This window comes from Hyla sarda, chromosome 5, assembly GCF_029499605.1.
Source record: "Hyla sarda isolate aHylSar1 chromosome 5, aHylSar1.hap1, whole genome shotgun sequence".
Taxonomy (NCBI): domain Eukaryota; kingdom Metazoa; phylum Chordata; class Amphibia; order Anura; family Hylidae; genus Hyla; species Hyla sarda.
This window is the reverse complement of record NC_079193.1, coordinates 234,309,120-234,315,004: the sequence shown is the minus strand read 5'-3', so window position 1 is coordinate 234,315,004 and position 5,885 is coordinate 234,309,120.

The window sequence follows — 5,885 nt, the reverse complement described above, 5'->3', positions numbered from 1 at the left end:
CACCCTCCTGCCCCATTTTACCTGTTTCTTAAGCCTTGTCATGGTCCTTTGGTAAAGGGGTGGTCGCATAGCTAGGCTAGGGGAACAAGTGCATCTTATGAGTAATTAATTATCTATCAGCAGCCAGGACTTTTGGCTAATGCCAAAAATTGACGATCGGACTGATGTCCGGTATAAACACTGCGTTTAGACACTGCGTTCACAGACTACGTCTGATTGGCACTCCTATGCTGCAGCCAGCCATGGCAGCCCGGAGTAATGGAGCACTGATACGGCTATGTTAAGCGTTTTTCAAATCTGTTATGATGTGTCCATTATTGACACATAACGGAGGTCATTCATAACAGATATGAAATTGATGTTAACGGAAGTAAAATGGAAAAAGATTTAGTAAAACTTGTATATAAAATAATGGACCGTTAACATCCGTTATTAGGTACAAAGATAGGGAGGGAATTTAGGTAGTTTGGTAGGTAATATAGGTAGGCAGGTAATCCCCCTGTAGGTAAGTAGATAAGGATTTAGTTATGTAGGTAATCCCCCTGTATGTATGTAGATAGGTAGGGGAGTAGTTAGCTATGTAATCTCACTGTAGGTATGTATATAGCTAGGTAGGTAGTTAGACAGGTAATTCCCTTGTAGGTATGTAGATAGGTAGGTAGGTGGGTAATTCCCCTGTAGGTATGTAGATAGGTAGGCAGGTAATCCCCCTGTAGGTATGTAGATAGATAGTTAGGCAGGTAATCCCCCTGTAGGTATATAGATAGATAGGTAGGCAATCCCCCTGTAGATATGTAGACAGGTAGGTAGGCAGGTAATCCCCCTGTAGGTATGTAGATAGGTAGGCAGGTAATCCCCCTGTAGGTATGTAGATAGATAGTTAGGCAGGTAATCCCCCTGTAGGTATATAGATAGATAGGTAGGCAATCCCCCTGTAGATATGTAGACAGGTAGGTAGGCAGGTAATCCCCCTGTAGGTATGTAGATAGGTAGGTGGGCAGGTAATCCCCTTGTAGGTAGGCAGGTATCTGACTGGCTGCACCCTGGGCGGCAGTGCGCTATATGCGGCGGCCTAGTTTGCCTAGCGGCAGAGCTGTCCCTGGTATTTATGTAGATAGGTTGTTAGTTAGGCAGGTAGTCCCCCTGTAGGTATGTAGATAAGTAGGTAGGCAGGTAATCTCCCTGTAGGTAGGCAGGTAATCTCTCTGTAGGTAGTTAGCTATGTAATCTCCCTGTAGGTATGTAGATAGGTAATCCCCCTGTATGTACCTTTCCCTTCCCCAAGCAAGTTGACTCCAGAGGGCTCCAGTAGGTGCCTCTAAGTAAAAAAATAAATAAAAGCCCTACTCCCTTTCTATCTGACCAGCTGCACCCTGGGCTGCAGTGCACTCTATGCTGCTGCCTAGTGTGCCTAGCGGCAGAGCCAGCCCTGGTTATGATTATTAGAAGGTGAGGAGGTAAAAATGAAACAGCAAAAATAAAAATTGGCCTGGTCCTTAACCTGTTAAGGACGAAGGGCGTACCTGTATGCCCTGCGCACGTGATATAACGCGGGGTCACGGGCTGACTGAGCTGCCAGCAAGCATCTTTTTATATTTTAGAAGCGGTTATAGGGGTCAGAAGAGGACATTTTTAAACATATTAATTTTTGTGCATATTAATTTTTGTGCATTTTTACCGAAAAATGCACTGCGTAGAAACCGAAGCCCCCTAAAGTTACAAAATGGCGTTTTTTTTTCCAATTTTGTCCCATAAATATTTTTTTGTTTTGCCGTAGATTTTTGGGGTAAAATGACTGATGTCATTACAAAGTACAATTGGTGTCATAAAAAAAAAAGCTATGATATGGGGTCTGTAGGTGCAAAATTTAAGGGGTTATGATTTGTAAAAGGAAAGGAGGAAAAAATGAAAGTGCAAAAACGGAAAAACGCTCAGTCCTGAGGGGGTTAAGGGGTGAATTACGTATCCAATGTATTTATTCTATGGATTTGAGTAACAATTATTAACTGGTTAATCACCAAGGACGTGTATACATGTCCTTGTGCCGTTAACAGGGTATGGCACGGGCTCCCGACTTGAGGTAACACCATTCTGGACGGCCCTCAGCTGGTTGTTGTAGCTGAGGGTTGGTATTAGTAGCCGACATGTTGCGATCGCCGCAGCCGGCTATTAATTCTTCAGATCGCCGCTGTCAAAGCTGACAGCGGCGTCTAAAGAACCCTGTAAACACTTCCTGGTGGTCTAATGGGGTGGATCCCCCCCAGCGGCGCAATCGCCGGGGGGAGATCCACTGCTGAGGTACCTGGCTTACCTCTCATCCTGTCCTGGTCCCGGCTCTCCCATTGATAAAGCCTGGCAGGACCAGGCTTAATCAATCGAGCGCAGAGCACACAGGTCAATGGGGTTCTATAGAAACCACATTGATCTGTATGAGGAATCTAATGATTCCTCCTAAAAGTCCCCTAAGGGGACTAATAAAGTGTAAAAAAAATATATTAATAAAAGTTTAACACACATTAACTCCTTCCTTATTAAAACACCCCCTTTTCCCAAATTCCATATAAAAAAATATAAAAACATAATAAAAATAAACATGTGGCATCGCTGCGTGCTTAAATGTCCAAACTATAAAAATGTAACGTTAATTAAACCACACAGTCAATGGCGTATACGTAAAAAATACCAAAGTCCAAAATTGCGTACTTTTGGTCACTTTGTATACTCTAAAAAAATGTATAAAAACCAAACAAAAAGTCCCATCAAAACAAAAATGGTACTGATAAAAACTTCAGATCATGGCACAAAAATTAGCCCTCATACATCCCTGTATATGGTAAAAGGGGTCAGAAGAGGAAATTTGAAACCTACTATTTTTCGTGCATAAAGTTATAATTTTTTTAACAGAAGTAAAACAATGTCAAACCTATATAAGTTGGGTATCATATTAATCTTATGAACCTACAGAATAAAGATAAGGTGTCATTTTTACCAAAGAGTGCGCCGCATAGAAACGAAAGCCTCAAACATTCACAAAATGCTGTTTTTAAATTTTTTTATTGATGTCATTACAAAGTAAAAAGTAAAATTGGTGGCGCAAAAAACAAGCCCTCATATGGGTCTGTAGGTGGAAAATTGAAAGCGTTATGATTTTTTAAAGGTGAGGAGGAAAAAACTAAAGTGCAAAAATGAAAAAAGTAAGTATACTACGGTTTTAGGTCCGGTCACAAAACCGGATAAGGGTAAAAAATGAGCCGAGCGGAGTCACCGTTTGACTACGGTTTTGCAGTTTGCACATGCGCAGTGCACGCCAAAAGTTCTTCCCACAAATAGAACTTTATTTAATTGAGGACAAACATAAAACAGTATCCGTTTTTTTCCAAAAAATGTATTAAACCGTATGCAACCGGACATTCGTTTTCAAACCGTATACGGTTTAAAACCATGCAGAGGTCTATACAGTTGTACACGGTTGTATACAGTTCGGTCCAGTTTTGAGACATACGTTTTTTTTTTTACATAAAACCTGATATGGGAACCGTATTGCAAAAACGAGATGTGAATGCAGCCTAAGGGTGCATTCCCTCATGGCGTATACGCAGCGTATTTCACGCTGCGCAAAATTTACGGCAGCAGCGGTATATACGCTGCGTATTCCTTTCTCACTATACACACAGGGCTTTCCGGCGGCAGCCCTATGTGTGCAGGGAGTTTTAGAGGCGGGGCCGTGTGCTGGCGTGACTGTGACGCGCGGCTCCACCTCCAAAACTCACTGCACACATAGGGCTGCTGCCGGAAAGCCCTGTGTGTATAGTGAGCAAGGAATACGCAGCGTTTTTCCCGCTGCTGCCGCAAATTTTGCGCAGTGTGAAATACGCTGCATATACGCCATGTGGGAACGCACCCTAATTATTTTATTTATTTATATAGCGCCTACAGATTCTGCAGCGTGCACCCTAAGCGTGCATTCACACCATGTTTTTGCAATACAGTTCCCGTATCAGGTTTTTGATGAAAAACTGATTCCTCGAAACTGGACTAAACCGTATCAAAACGTGTGTACAAATCATGGTTAAAAACCGTATACGGTCTAAAAAATGATGTCAGGTTGCATCCGTTTTTATGAAAAAAACATATACGTTTTTTACTTTTCACTCCATTATAAATAAAGTTTCACTTGTTTGATTGAAATTCCAAGAAAATAAACTGTGCAAAGTCAAAAGCCATATGGTGAAAACCTGATGGAACCGTATGCACATACGGTTCTGAACGGTTCCCATTGACTCCCATTTTTTTTTTAAACGTATACGGTTTAATACAGTTTTTCACCCGGACCAAAAAAGGTGGGAGACTATGGTTTTGGGTACGGGTAAAAAAAACTCACAAAACCGTACAGGTTGCAAAACGGACACAACCTGATGCATCTTTTGGCATACAGTTTTCAATGGAGAGTCAATGCATACGGTTTTCAATACGGTTCCATACGGTTTTCACATAGAAAACGTATATGGGAACTGTATTGGAAAAACGAGATGTGAATGCGGCAGGCAGTGAGGTTCTCTCTGGGACTGTGCACACTGCAGGTGTCAGGCAGGCAGTGAGGTTCTCTTCAGGACTGTGCACACTGCAGGTGTCAGGCAGGTAGTGAGGTTCTCTTCAGGACTGTGCACACTGCAGGTGTCAGGCAGTGAGGTTCTCTTCAGGACTGTGCACACTGCAGGTGTCAGGCAGGCAGTGAGATTCTCTTCAGGACTGTGCACACTGCAGGTGTCAGGCAGGCAGTGAGGTTCTCTTCAGGACTGTGCACACTGCAGGTGTCAGGCAGGCAGTGAGGTTCTCTTCAGGACTGTCCACACTGCAGGTGTCAGGCAGGCAGTGAGGTTCTCTTCAGGACTGTGCACACTGCAGGTGTCAGGCAGTGAGGTTCTCTTCAGGACTGTGCACAGCACACTGCAGGTGTCAGGCAGGCAGTGAGGTTCTCTTCAGTACTGTGCACACTGCAGGTGTCAGGCAGGCAGTGAGGTTCTCTTCAGGACTGTGCACACTGCAGGTACCAGGCAGTGAGGTTCTCTTCAGGACTGTGCACACTGCAGGTGTCAGGCAGGCAGTGAGGTTCTCTTCAGGACTGTGCACACTGCAGGTGTCAGGCAGGCAGTGAGGTTCTCTTCAGGACTGTGCACACTGCAGGTACCAGGCAGGCAGTGAGGTTCTCTCCAGGACTGTGCACACTGCAGGTGTCAGGCAGGCAGTGAGGTTCTCTTCAGGACTGTGCACACTGCAGGTGTCAGGCAGTGAGGTTCTCTTCAGGACTGTGCACACTGCAGGTGTCAGGCAGTGAGGATCTCTTCAGGACTGTGCACACTGCAGGTGTCAGGCAGTGAGGTTCTCTTCAGGGCTGTGCACACTGCAGGTGTCAGGCAGTGAGGTTCTCTTCAGGACTGTGCACACTGCAGGTGTCAGGCAGTGAGGTTCTCTTCAGGACTGTGCACACTGCAGGTGTCAGGCAGTGAGATTCTCTTCAGGACTGTGCACACTGCAGGTGTCAGGCAGTGAGATTCTCTTCAGGACTGTCCACACTGCAGGTGTCAGGCAGGCAGTGAGGTTCTCTTCAGGACTGTGCACACTGCAGGTGTCAGGCAGTGAGGTTCTCTTCAGGACTGTGCACAGCACACTGCAGGTGTCAGGCAGGCAGTGAGGTTCTCTTCAGTACTGTGCACACTGCAGGTGTCAGGCAGGCAGTGAGGTTCTCTTCAGTACTGTGCACACTGCAGGTGTCAGGCAGGCAGTGAGGTTCTCTTCAGGACTGTGCACACTGCAGGTACCAGGCAGTGAGGTTCTCTTCAGGACTGTGCACACTGCAGGTGTCAGGCAGGCAGTGAGGTTCTCTT